Source organism: Triticum aestivum, chromosome 3A (assembly GCF_018294505.1).
Source record: "Triticum aestivum cultivar Chinese Spring chromosome 3A, IWGSC CS RefSeq v2.1, whole genome shotgun sequence".
In the NCBI taxonomy this organism is placed as follows: Eukaryota; Viridiplantae; Streptophyta; class Magnoliopsida; order Poales; family Poaceae; genus Triticum; species Triticum aestivum.
The window spans coordinates 596696821-596710827 of record NC_057800.1 but is presented as its reverse complement, the minus strand read 5'-3'; positions in this window follow the sequence as shown (position 1 = coordinate 596710827).

Sequence of the window (14007 nt, the reverse complement as noted above, 5' to 3'; positions counted from 1 at the left end):
GGGCGACGCCAGATGGTATTGCTTGGTGGGTAGAGCCGATTCGTGCCAAGGCATGTGCTTGGTCGTTGTTGTTTCTTGGCACATGGATAAACTCGCACCCCTCGAAATACCCACTGAGTTGTTGCACGAGGAAACGGTAACTCGCCATGTTTGCATCTTTCGCGTCCCAGTTGCCAGATGACTGCTGGACCACTAAGTCCGAGTCGCCATAACACAAGATCCGGCGGATGCCTAGTTCTTTGGCAAGCCGGAGCCCGTGAATGAGTGCCTCGTACTCGGCGACGTTGTTGGAGGCGGCAAAATGGATTTGCAGTGCATATTTGAGCTTGTCGCCTTTAGGGGAAGTGAGGACGACGCCGGCTCCCAAGCCGGTGCGCATCTTGGAGCCGTCGAAATGCATCCGCCAATGGGTGGAGTCGGGCGCTGGAGGCAGGTACTGGGTCTTGGCCCAGTCGACGAGAAAGTCGGCCAGTGCTTGTGACTTGATGGCGGTGCGGGGCTGGTAGTAGATGGTGTAGGGAGCCAGCTCTATGGCCCACTTGGCCACTCGGCCGGAAGCATCTCGCCTGCCAATGATCTCGGCGAGTGAGGCCGTGCAGACCACCATGATTGGATGCTCTTGAAAATAAGGCTTCAATTTCTTGGCAGTAAAGTGTACGCCATAGCACATCTTCTGGTAGTGGGGATAGTTCTGCTTGGAGGTCGACAGTACCTCACTCAGGTAATATACTGGTCTCTGGATAGGTAGCGCCTTGCCTTCCTCCTTGCGTTCCACTACAATGACCGTGCTGACTACCCGGCTGGTGGCGGCGATGTACAGGAGCATAGGTTCCTTGGGAGTCGGAGCCGCCAGGACGGGTGGAGTAGTCAGCATCTTCTTCAATTGGAGAAAAGCTTCGTCCGCCTTGTGGTTCCACTCGAAAAAAGTGGTCTTCTTCATGAGTTGGTATAAGGGGAGAGCTTTCTCGCCCAGCCGACTGATGAATCGGCTGATGGACGCCAAGCAGCCGGTGAACTTTTGCACATCCAGCAGTCGGCCGGGTACCTCCATTCTCTCAATGGCCTTGATTTTTACTGGGTTGCATTCTATGCCGCGTTTAGAGACCAGGAAGCCAAGGAGCTGGCCGGCTGGTACCCCGAAGACACACTTCTTGGGGTTGAGCTTGATCCGGAATCAGCGCAGGTTTTCAAAGGTCTCCTTGAGATCTTCCAGCAGTGTTCCATGCTTTTCCGTCTTCACCACCACGTCGTCCATGTAGACGTGGGCGTTCCTGTCGAGCTGCTTGAGGAGACACTTCTGCATGCAACGCTGAAAGGTGGCGCAGGCATTCCTCAAGCCGAACATCATGGTGAGGTAGCAGAATGCTCCAAACGGCGTGATGAAGGCGGTCTTCAATCTGTCAGCCGGGTTCAGCTTGATCTGGTGATATCCTGAGTATGCATCCAAGAAACTCAACAGCTCGCATCCAGCTGTGGAGTCTATCACCTGATCGATTCTTGGTAGAGCAAATGGGTCCTTGGGACAGACCTTGTTGAGGCTCGTGTAGTCAATACACATTCGCCTCTGCTTGTTCTTCTTTAGTACCAGGACCGGATTTGCCAGCCACTCCGGAAAGAAAACTTCCATAATGAAGCTGGCTGCTAGGAGTCGGGCTATCTCTTCTCCAACCACTCTTCTCTTCTCTTCTGATAGGCGGCGCAGGGGCTGCCTGACCGGCTTTGCATCAGATCGGACATGTAACTTGTGCTCGGCGAATTCCATCGGCACACCTGGCATGTCTTTGGGGGACCATGCGAAGATGTCCCGATTCTCACGGAGGAAATCGTCGAGCTCGCCTTCCTATTTGCTGTCGAGGTTTGCACCTACGGCGACGTACCTCTCTGGGTGCTCCGGATCCAAGGGTATCTTCTTTGTCTCTTTGGCCGGCTTGAACGAACCCTCAGCCTCCGACTCTTTTGGGTTGGGCGATACCTCAGGCTGCTTGTCGGCCATTGCCACAACTCGCTCGAGGAGCCGCTTCTCGGTCGCGATTACCAGGGACTCGGCCAGCCGACTGCTCTCAGCCGCGCAAGCAGACGACTTTCGGTAGTCGCCAGCCACAGTCAGAATTCCCCTGGAACTAGGCATCTTCATCTTGAGGTAAGCATAGTGGGGGACCGCCATGAACTTGGCCAAGGCGGGTCGGCCAAGTAGCACATGGTATGGGCTCTCAAGGTCCACCACCTCAAACCAAACAGACTCTCTTCGGAAGTGATCTTTGTCCCCAAAGAGGACGTCCATCAGGATCTTGCCGATCGGCGAGCAGGAAAGCCCAGGGACAATGTCGTGGAACACTGTCCGGCTGTTCTGAAGCTCTCTTTGCTTGATTCCTAACTTCTCCATGGTGTCCTTGTACAGGATATTGATGCTGCTGTCTCCGTCTATTAGAACTCGCGAGAAACGTGCAGCTCATCTATCCGTGGAAAAGGTGGCGTCCAAGACCAAGGCATAGGAGCCCGGACTCGGCATCACCTCTGGGTGGTCATCCCTGCTCCAGCTGATGGGCCTTTCAGACCAGTGCATGAACTCTGGTGTTTCCGACGCTACTGCAGTCACCTCTTGTCGCTGCAGCCGCCTGCTGCGTCGATCATCAGCCATACTGGTAAACACCACGTAGGCTCCGTGTTCTTCAGGGTATTCGTCTTGCACTGCACCGACTGGCCTGGCAGCCGGCTGCTGGGGCGGAGGCGGAGGCGGCTGCCCAACAAGCGGGGGAGGCAGGAGGCCGTCTCCCTTGGCAATCCTGGTGAGCCAGTGGCACTTCCGGGTGGTGTGATTCGACGGCTTCGCGCCGCTGTGAAATTTGCAAGGTCCATCCAGGGTCTGCTCGTAGGAGAAGGCCGGCAACCAGTTTGTCTTGCCGCCTTTTTGTCGCTTGAGCGGGGGCTGCCCATCCGGCTGCTGGGCTTCAATGGTCGCGACCTGCCAACTGCTGGAAGCCGGCTGCGGGGCCTTGCGCTTGTGGTCGCCCTGTGGTTGTCGCCGGCTGGCGTCTCCCGCCGGAGTCCTTGGAGCTTGAGGGGCCACTTTGCCAGTTATGCTGACTTGGATCTCCGCCTTCATGGAGGAGTCGGCTGTGGCGTACTTGTCCGCTATGATCAGCAGCTCGTCGAGGGTTCCTGGCTCGTCGCAGAGGAGCTTGTGGTTGAGGAGGGTTCCTTATCGGCACCCGGCTATGAAGTACTCGATGGCCTGCACCTCGTGCACGCCCTCGCAGGAGTTCCGGAGCTCAGCCCAACGCGTGAGGTAGTCGCGAGTCGACTCGTCAGGACCTTGCACGCACAAGGAGAGCTGTTGAAGCTTGGGGGGACGCTTGTACGTGCTGGTGAAGTTGCAGACGAACACTTCGGTGAAGTCAACCCAACTATTGATGCTGCAGGGCCTCAGGTTGTTCAGCCATGTCCGGCCCGTGCCCTGAAGCATGAGCGAAACGTATTTTACGGCAACACGTTTGTTGCCGTTTGCTATGCTGACAGCCGTGGAGTAGTCGACCAGTCAGTCTTCTGGCTTCACGGAGCTGGTGTACTTGGGTGTGTCTCTTGGGAGCGTGAACCCTCTGGGAAAGGGCTCGTCCCGAATGCGGGGCCCGAAACAAGGCGGACCCAGCTCATCTTCATCTTCCAGCGCCAGGGACCGGTGAAGTCGGTCGATCCGGTGGCGGGCATCATTCTCTCGAACTCCCTCTCAGCGGCCAAGGCGGTCACCGAGAGTCGGATGGTCAACAGGCGGCAAGGAGACTCGCCTCTCCTTACGGGGAGGGGGAGGCGGACAGTCGTCCCATTGTTCCACTGCTCTCGGGCGGCCGTCTCGGTCGCGCTCTCTGGTAATGCAAGTCCGACTGTGGCTGACAGCCGGCTCCTCGTCTCTTCGTCCTCGGGCGCCGCCAGTCGGCGTCCGAGACGTCGCGTCTTGATCTCTGTGCGGGTCGTCGTTTGGCCGCTGCGGCACCTCTGTGCGGTAGCCGGCCTCGTTCTGCGCGGCGGCCGCGTCGAGGAGCCGCTGGACTCGCTCCATCATGAGGCGGCGTTCTTCGCCCTCGAAATTGTCCAGCTCATCCGCCGCTGCCTGGGCGGCTTGGATGTTCTCCGCTGGTGTAGCGTACACGGGGTGGCTGGCCCCAAACAGGCTGGCGATGGCTACGCCGCGCTGCTGGACCGCGCCAAGGCGGCTGGGCCCTGCCGGGGCCGGCGAGCCGCCAACGGCGCGATCCATCTCCCGCTGGTAGGCTTCTGACAAGCGTCTCATGCTGGCCAGCTTCTTCGCGCCTTCAACGAGCTGAAGGCGGCGCGCTTCCAACGTCTCTGCGTCAGCGTCTTCCAGAATGGGCGCAGTTAGGTCTTGTAGCGCCGTGCCGAGCGAGTCATGCGCTCCTCCGCCGGGGGACTCGTCATGGCTGATGACTAGCACCTCGGTGACAGTGCTTCCGTTGCTCTCCACGTGAGGGAGAGGTTCGTCGTAGACCACCACATTGGTGGGGAACGCGTCGAGCGACGCGGTGTCGGAGTCGACCAGCATCGGGTCGGTGGAGCCTACAGACTCCAAGTCTACGGCGGGCTCGCGGGAAACATGGAGTTGATCGAGGAGGCCCGCGAGGAGGTTCTCGGGGCCACCCGTGCCTGCGTCGGACGCAGGTTCGTCGGAGAGGCGGACCTCGCCGACAAGTTCGGCCAAGGAGCTGGCTGCGCAGGCGATCTCAATGCCGCGCAGCGCGTCGGTGCAAACTTCGTCTGGCGTGCCTGGCTGGCTGCGCTCGCTAGGGAGGAAAAGGGTTCCCGTCCAGAACAGATCTCCGGACGGCAGTGCACCATGCCCACGGTGGGCGCCAAATGTCGGGGGTTTGGTGCGACATATGCCAAAGGATGGCTTATCATGGTGGGGGCGAGTAGAACGTCGCCGGTGCCTGGAAACGGGATGAGGCGAAGACATGCACGCCGGCGAATCTTACCCAGCTTCAGGGCTCTCCGAGGAGATAATACCCCTACTGCTGCTCTGCGGGGTCTCCGCGTGATCACTATGGCCAAGTGTTTACACGGTTGCTCCTTGAGCTGTTTCTTAGAGGTAGGAGAGGGTAAGTCTAGCTCTCTCCTTCTATCTGATATGGTCTAGAGCTACTGGGTTCCAACCCTTTGCATGGGTGCCCTGGGGGGTTTATATAGGCCTACCCCCAGGGGTACAATGGTAATCCGACTGGACGCGGGCCCAGCCGTCAGTGCCTCTGGCCCCCGACTTCTCTGCCGACTGCTCGGGCCCGCCGACTGGTGGGCCCCACCGACTGGTCTGTACGGAGCCGACAGGCCGCGTCCGCCGTGGGCGGGTCTTGCCGGCTGCTGATTACTGTAGCCGTGCTTCTGATGATGCGGGCTTGGTCATGGGGTCGTGGCAACAGTCCCGCCGCCTGGCGGGCGATCACTATTGCCACTCCCCATCACATCTTGATTAATGGTGCGTGGGGCCCAGGGGAGGGCTCGGCCGACTTCCCTGGGCCGACTCCTGACAGATCCGACTGGTGGTCCTCTCGCCGTCTCCCGGGGTCTCACTGACTGGTGGGACCTGCTACCTCCGGGCCGTACAGACAAGCTGTCGTGGGCGCAGGATTCGGTCCTGTGGTGCTGACGTCAGGGCCGGCAGGGCAACAGTGCCACGCCGCACGGAGATCTTCCTGGGTGCAGCGTGCTGTGGCCATGCCTGCCCTTGGTAAGGGGCGGGGGTGGGCTTCACTATAGCCACGCCCCTGCCCCGTCTCCTTCGATGAGGTCATGGGGTTTGTTGGAGTCGCGGGCCGACTCCCCGAAGCCGGCTTCTCTGGAAGTCGCCAGTCAGGAGTCGGCTTATCCTGAAGCCGTCCCTGGGACTCGGCCGTGAGTGGGCAGTCAGCCGTCTTGCCGTTGACTCCTCAGAAGGCGGCTCTTTGTTCTAGGGTCTTGAGGGCGCAGCCCGCCCCGATGTCTTGAAAGGTTCTGGGGCTCGGGTCGGCCTACCCGTGGCCCATTACTCCGACAGCCAAAGAAAGTTATCCCTACAAAATCATATAGTCTGGCTATGCTCCATCTTCACCACACAAAATATTTAAATCATGCACAACCCCGATGACAAGCCAAGCAATTATTTCATACTTTTGATGTTCTCAAACTTTTTCGATCTTCACGCAATACATGAGCGTGAGCCATGGATATAGCACTATAGGTGGAACAGAATGGTGGTTGTGGAGAAGACAAAAAGGGAGAAGATAGTCTCACATAAACTAGGCGTATCAACGGGCTATGGAGATGCCCATCAATTGATATCAATGTGAGTGAGTAGGGATTGCCATGCAACGGATGCACTAGAGCTATAAATATATGAAAGCTAAACAAAAGAAACTAGTGGGTGTGCATCCAACTTGCTTGATCATGAAGACCTAGGGCATTTTGAGGAAGCCCATCATTGGAATATACAAGCCAAGTTCTATAATGAAAGATTCCCACTAGTATATGAAAGTGACAACATAGGAGACTCTCTATCATGAAGATCATTGTGCTACTTTGAAGCATAAGTGTGGAAAAAGGATAGTAGCATTGTCCCTTTTATTTTTTTATTTTTTATTTGGCCTCTCTTTTTTTGGCCTTTCCCCTTATTTTTATTTGACCTTTCTTTTTTTGGCCTTTCTTCTTTTTATTTTTATTTTTTTGGGACAATGCTCTATTAATGATGATCATCACACTTCTATTTATTTACAACTCAATGATTACAACTCGATACTTAGAACAAAATATGACTCTTATGAATGCCTCCGGCGGTGTACCGGGATGTGCAATGACTCATGAGTGACATGTATGAAAGAATTATGAACGGTGGCTTTGCCACAAATACAATGTCAACTACATGATCATGCTAAGCAATATGACAATGATGGAGTGTGTCATAATAACCGGAACGGTGGAAAGTTGCATGGCAATATATCTCGGAATGGCTATGGAAATGCCATAATAGGTAGGTATGGTGGTTGTTTTGAGGAAGGTATATGGTGGGTTTATGGTACCGGCGAAAGTTGCGCGGTACTAGAGAGGCTAGCAATGGTGGAAGGGTGAGAGTACGTATAATCCATGGACTCAACATTAGTCATAAAGAACTCACATACTTATTGCAAAAATCTAGAAGTTATCAAAGCAAAGTATTATGCGCATGCTCCTAGGGGGATAGATTGGTAGGAAAAGACCATCGCTCGTCCCCGACCACCACTCATAAGGAAGACAATCAATAAATAAATCATGCTCCGAATTCATCACATAACGGTTCACCATACGTGCATGCTACGGGAATCACAAACTTCAACACAAGTATTTCTCAAATTCACAACTACTCAACTAGCATGACTCTAATATCACCATCTCCATATCTCAAAACAATTATCAAGTATCAAACTTCTCATAGTATTCAACACACTCATAAGAGAATTTTATTATTCTTGAATACCTAGCATATTAGGATTTTAAGCAAATTACCATGCTATTTAAGACTCTCAAAATAATCTAAGTGAAGCATGCGAGTTCATCTATTTCTTCAAAATAAAACTACCACCATGCTCTAAAAGATATAAGTGAAGCACTAGAGCAAATGACAAACTACTTCGAAAGATATAAGTGAAGATCAATGAGTAGTCGAATAATTATGCAACTATGTGAAGACTCTCTAACATTTAATAATTTCATATCTTGGTAATTTATTCAAACAGCAAGCAAAGCAAAATAAAATGACATCTAAGAATAGCAAACATCATGTGAAGAAGCAAAAACTTAGGATCAACCGATACTAACCGATAGTTGTTGAAGAAGAAAGGTGGGATGCCAACCGGGGCATCCCCAAGCTTAGATGCTTGAGACTTCTTGAAATATTATCTTGGGGTGCCTTGGGCATCCCCAAGCTTGAGCTTTTGTGTCTCCTTAATTCCTCTCATATCACGGTCTCCCTAAATCTCAAAAGCTTCATCCACACAAAACTCAACAAGGACTCGTGAGATAAGTTAGTATAAACCATTGCCAAAACCTTATCATACTCTACTGTAGCAAATCACTAAAATTATTATTAAACCTTGCATACTAAATGCCTCTGCATATTTATAGTCCTATCCTCAAATAGAATCATTAAAGAAGCAAACATATGCAAACATAACAGCAATCTGCCTAAACAGGATAGTCTGTAAAGAATGCAGCAACATCCATACTTCCCTAGCTCCAAAAATTATGAAAGAAAATTCCCACTGTAGTAAATTTATCATATCTTAATATTCAAAAGGTTTCAACAGTTTATCACATTCTTAATTTTCTAGGGAATTATTGCAACAGCGGTAAACTTTCTGTTTTCAAACAGCAACATGTATACTTGTAACATAGGCATAGTAAAGGCTACCAATGCCACTTTTATTGAAATAAAAGATGGAAAACATTGTTCTAAATAACATAAAGAAAATACTAACAAAATAAATTGACGCTCCAAGCAAAACACATATCACATGGTGAATAAAAATATAGCTCCAAGTAAAGTTACCGATGAACGAAGACGAAAGAGGGGATGCCTTCCGGGGCATCCCCAAGCTTAGGCTCTTGGTTATCCTTGAATATTACCTTGGGATGCCTTGGGAATCCCCAATCTTAGGCTCTTGCCACTCCTTATTCCATAGTCCATCGAATCCTTACCCAAAACTTGAAAACTTCACAACACAAAACTTAACAGAAAACTCGTAAGCTCCGTTAGCGAAAGAAAACAAAACACCACTTAAAGGTACTGTAATGAAATCATTCTTTATTTATATTGGTGTTAATCCTACTTTATTCCAACTTCTCTATGGTTTATAAACTATTTTACTAGCCATAGATTCATCAAAATAAGCAAACAACACATAGAAAACAGAATCTGTCAAAAACAGAACAGTCTGTAGTAATCTGGATCAAACGTATACTTCTGGAACTCATAATATTCTCAAATAAATTGCTGGACCTGAGGAATTTATGTATTAATTATCTTCAAAAATAATTAACTTAATATCACTCCCCAAATAAAAATGGCATCAATTCTCGTGAGCGCTAAAGTTTCTGTTTTTTACAGCATGATCAACAAGACTTTCCCCAAGTCTTCCCAAAGGTTCTACTTGGCACAAAAACTAATTAAAAGCATAAAACCACATCTAAACAGAGGCTAGATGAATTATTTATTACTAAACAGGAACAAAAAGTAAGGAAGAAAAATAAAGTTGGGTTGCCTCCCAACAAGCGCTATCGTTTAACGCCCCTAGCTAGGCATGATGATTTCAACGATGCTCACATAAAAGATAAGAATTGAAATATAAAGAGAGAATCATGAAGAATATTACTAGCACATTTAAGTCTAACCGACTTCCTATGCATAGGGATTTTGTGAGCAAACAACTTGTGGGAAAATAATCAACTTGCATAGGAAAGCAAAACAAGCATAACTTCAAGACTTTAAGCACATAGAGAGAAAACTTGATATTATTGCAATTCCTACAAGCATATGTTCCTCCCTCATAATAAATTTCAGTAGCACCATGAATGAATTCAACAATATAACCAGCACCTAAAGCATTATTTTCATGATCTACGAGCATAGAAAATTTACTACTCTCCACATAAGCCAAATTCTTCTCATAAATAACAGTGGGAGCAAACTCAACAAAGTAACTATCATGTGATTGAGAATTAAGATCAAGATGACAAGTTTCATGGTTATAATTATTCTTTAAATCATACGTGTCATCACAATAATCATCATAGATAGCAACTTTGTTCCCATAATCAATTGGAACCTCTTCCGGAATAGTGGATTTATCACAAAATAAAGTCATGACCTCTCCAAATCCACTTTCATCAATATAATCATCATAAATAGGAGGCATGCTTTCATCATAATAAATTTGCTCATCAAAACTTGGGGAACAAAAAATATCATCTTCATCAAACATAGCTTCCCCAAGCTTGTGGCTTTGCATATCATTAGCATTATGTGTATTCAAGGAATTCATACTAACAACATTGCAATCATGCTCATCATTCAAATATTTAGTGCCAAACATTCTAATGCATTCTTCTTCTAGCACTTCACAATTATCGGAATCCTTATTCTCATGAAAGACATTAAAAAGATGAAGCATATGAGGCATCCATAATTCCATTTTTTGTAGTTTTCTTTTATAAACTAAACTAGTGATAAAACAAGAAACTAACAGACTCGATTGCAAGATCTAAAGATATACCTTCAAGCACTCACCTCCCCGGCAACGACGCCAGAAAAGAGCTTGATGTCTACTACACAACCTTCTTCTTGTAGACATTGTTGGGCCTCCAAGTGCAGAGGTTTATAGGACAGTAGCAAATTTCCCTCAAGTGGATGACCTAAGGTTTATCAATCCGTAGGAGGCGTAGGATGAAGATGGTCTCTCTCAAGCAACCCTGCAACTAAATAACAAAGAGTCTCTTGTGTCCCCAACACACCCAATACAATGGTAAATTGTATAGGTGCACTAGTTTGGCGAAGAGATGGTGATACAAGTGGTATATGGCTAGTAGATAAAGGTATTTGTAATCTGAAATAATAAAAACAGCAAGGTAATGAATGATAAAAGTGAGCGTAAACGGTATTGCAATGTGTGGAAATAAGGCCTAGGGTTCATACTTTCGCTAGTGTAAGTTCCCTCAACAATACTAACATAATTGGATCACATAACTATCCCTCAACATGCAACAAAGAGTCACTCCAAAGTCACTAATAGCGGAGAACGAACGAAGAGATTATGGTAGGGTACGAAACCACCTCAAAGTAATTCTTTCCAATCAATCCGTTGGGCTATTCCTATAAGTGTCACAAACAACCCTAGAGTTCGTACTAGAATAACACCTTAAGACACAAATCAACCAAAACCCTAATGTCACCTAGATACTCCAATGTCACCTCAAGTATCCGTGGGTATGATTATACGAGATGCGTCACACAATCTCGGATTCATCTGTTCAACCAACACAAAGGACCTCAAAGAGTGCCCCAAAGTTCTACCGGAGAATCACGACGAAAACGTGTGCCAACCCCTATGCATAGGTTCATGGGCGGAACCCGCAAGTTGATCACCAAAACATACATCAAGTGAATCACGTGATATCCCATTGTCACCACAGATATCCACGGCAAGACATACATCAAGTGTTCTCAAATCTTTAAAGACTCAATCCGATAAGATTACTTCAGGGGAAAACTCAATTCATTACAAGAGAGTAGAGGGGGGAAGAAACATCATAGGATCCAAATATAATAGCAAAGCTCGCGATACATCAAGATAGTATCATCTCAAGAACACGAGAGAGAGAGAGATCAAACACATAGCTACTGGTAGATACCCTCAGCCCCGAGGGAGAACTACTCCCTCATCGTCATGGAGAGCACCGGGATGATGAAGATGGCCACCGGAGAGGGATTGCCCCCTCCGGCAGGGTACCGGAACGGGTCTAGATTGGTTTTCGGTGGCTACGGAGGCTTCTGGCGGCGGAACTCCCAATCTAATGTATGTTTGGAAGTTTTAGGGTACATGGAGTTATATAGGCGGAAGAAGTACGTCAGGGGAGCCACGAGGGCCCCACGAGGCAGGGGGGCACGCTCCAGGGGGGTGGGCGCGCCCCTACCCTCGTGAGCTCCTCCTTCCTTCCTTGACGTGGGGTCCAAGTCCATCGGGTGGCTTTCATTCCAAAAATAACTTCTCTAGTTGATTTCGTTCCGTTTAGACTCCGTCTGATATTCCTTTTCTTCAAAACACTGAAATAGGCATAAAACAGCAAATCTGGGCTGGGCCTCCGGTTAATAGGTTAGTCCCGAAAGTAATATAAAAGTGGATAATAAAGCCCAATAATACCCAAAACAGTAGATAATATAGCATGGAGCAATCAAAAATTATAGATACGTTGGAGACGTATCAGCCACTTACGAGAGTGAGATTTGATAGATATGATAAGATAATTTTTTTGGTATTTTTATGATAAAAGATGCAAAGTAAAATAAAGGCAAAGTAAATAGCAAAGGAAACAACTAAGTAGTAGGAGATCAATATGATAAAGATAGACCTAGGGGCCATAGGTTTCACTAGTGGCTTCTCTCGGGAGCATAAGTATTCTACGGTGGGTGAACAAATTACTGTTGAGCAATTGACAAAATTGAGCATAGTTATGAGAATATCTAGGTATGATCATGTATATAGGCATCACGTCCGAGACAACTAGACCGACTCCTGCCTGCAGCTACTACTATTACTCCACTCATCGATCGCTATCCAGCATGCATCTAGAGTATTAAGTTAAAAACAGAGTAACGCCTTAAGCAAGATGACATGATGTAGAGGGATAGACTCATGCAATATGAAGAAAACCCCATCTTGTTATCCTCGATGGAAACAATACAATACGTGCCTTGTTGCCCTTACTGTCACCGGGAAAGGACACCGCAAGATTGAACCCAAAGCTAAGCACTTCTCCCATTGCAAGAAAGATCAATCTAGTAGGCCAAACCAAACTGATAATTCGAAGAGACTTGCAAAGATAACCAATCATACATAAAAGAATTCAGAGAAGATTCGAATATTATTCATAGATAGACTTGATCATAAACCCACAATTCATCGGTCTCAACAAACACACCGCAAAAAGAAGATTACATCAAATAGATCTCCACAAGAGAGGGGGAGAACATTGTATTGAGATCCAAAAAGAGAGAAGAAGCCATCTAGCTACTAACTATGGACCCGTAGGTCTGAGGTAAACTACTCACACTTCATCGGAGAGGCTATGGTGTTGATGTAGAAGCCCTTCGTGATCGATGCCCCCTCCGGCGGAGCTCCGGAACAGGCCCCGAGATGGGATCTTGTGGATACAGAAAGTTATGATGGTGGAATTAGGGTTTTGGCTCCTGTTCTGATCGTTTGGGGGTACGTGGATATATATAGGAGGAAGGAGTACGTCGGTGGAGCAACAGGGGGCCCACGAGGGTGGAGGGCGTGCCTGGTGGGGGTGGGCACGCCCCCCTACCTCGTGGCCTCCTGTTTTATTTCTTGACGTAGGGTCCAAGTCTCTCTGGTCTTATTCGTTGAGAAAATCACGTTCCCGAAGGTTTCATTCCGTTTGGACTCCATTTGATATTCCTTTTTTTCGAAACCCTAAAACAGGCAAAAAACAGCAATTCTGGGCTGGGTCTCCGGTTAATAGGTTAGTCCCAAAAATAATATAAAAGTGGATAATAAAGCCCAAAAATGTCCAAAACAGTAGATGCTATATCAAAAATTATAGATACGTTGGAGACGTATCAAGCATCCCCAAGCTTAATTCCTGCTCGTCCTCGAGTAGGTAAATGATAAAAACAGAATTTTTGATGCGGAGTGCTACTTGGCATAATTTTAATGTAATTCTTATTAATTGTGGTATGAATATTCAGATCTGAAAGATTCAAAACAAAAGTTCATCTTGACATAAAAATAATAATACTTCAAGCATACTAACAAAGCAATTATGTCTTCTCAAAATAACATGGCTAAAGAAAGTTATCCCTACAAAATCATATAGACTGGCTATGCTCTATCTTCACCACACAAAATATTTAAATCATGCACAACCCCGATGACAAGCCAAGCAATTGTTTCATACTTTTGACATTCTCAAAACATTTTCAATCTTCACGCAATACATGAGCGTGAGCCATGGATATAGCACTAAAGGTGGAATAGAGTGGTGGTTGTGGAGAAGACAAAAAGGGAGAAGATAGTCTCACATCGACTAGGCGTATCAACGGGCTATGGAGATTCCCATCAATAGATATCAATGTGAGTGAGTAGGAATTGCCATGCAACGGATGCACTAGAGCTATAAGTATATGAAATCTCAAAAAGAAACTAAGTGGGTGTGCATCCAACTTGCTTGCTCATGAAGACCTAGGGCAATTTTGAG